The sequence below is a fragment of the Penaeus monodon genome, chromosome 28, assembly GCF_015228065.2.
Source record: "Penaeus monodon isolate SGIC_2016 chromosome 28, NSTDA_Pmon_1, whole genome shotgun sequence".
NCBI classification, from domain to species: domain Eukaryota; kingdom Metazoa; phylum Arthropoda; class Malacostraca; order Decapoda; family Penaeidae; genus Penaeus; species Penaeus monodon.
In genome coordinates this window covers 26,851,647-26,852,260 of record NC_051413.1, presented here as the reverse complement: position 1 = coordinate 26,852,260, position 614 = coordinate 26,851,647, and the positions used below count along the sequence as shown (strand labels likewise).

Below are 614 nucleotides of genomic sequence, written 5' to 3'. Positions count from 1 at the left end.
ACTTCAACCGCTTTCATCAAAGACGCATTTAGACGCTTTCAATCGCTCGTTTAATCCATGATGCAAAATTTCTGTTCCCATTACGCAATGAGTCTACTAAGAACAAGCAATATGATACACGCACTGCCATCGTCCAATACGCATTACATGAACCAAGAAGCTGCGAATAGCGTAGTGAGCTTTAGAATTCAAGAACGAAATCAGAGCAGCTTAATGACGTGTAATATATCGGCATCACTTGCTAATGAGGTCTAATTTCTGACAGCTGAGGCGAAAAGGAGCAAATTAACACTGAGATTTAGAACTGAGAAAAATCTTCATTTTCTAAAGACAAGCAATAATGTTTTATCCTTTGACTGAATCTATGAATTCGCAAGTCTGACGAATAAACAAAAATATGTATTTATATCAAGTTACAAATAATAGATATTTCACACCATATCCCTTTGCAGGACTCTTGAATCTAAATGTCTTTATTATAATTGTTCATTTGTATGTTATTATCAAAATTCAAAAAGAAATATATTAATTAGCAAGTTGTATGATTTAATCAATAGATATTAATTGATTCTTAAATCTTAGCTTAGGCAATTATAAGTACTAATTTTTACGTG

General features: G+C 32.2%; 1 protein-coding gene across 1 annotated transcript in view; it reads right to left on the bottom strand.

The window, feature by feature from the left end:
- LOC119591451 (keratin-associated protein 19-2-like) overlaps window positions 1-614 on the bottom strand; it is a gene marked incomplete at its 3' end in the record, with an annotated part of 2,443 nt that overhangs the window by 724 nt on the left and 1,105 nt on the right.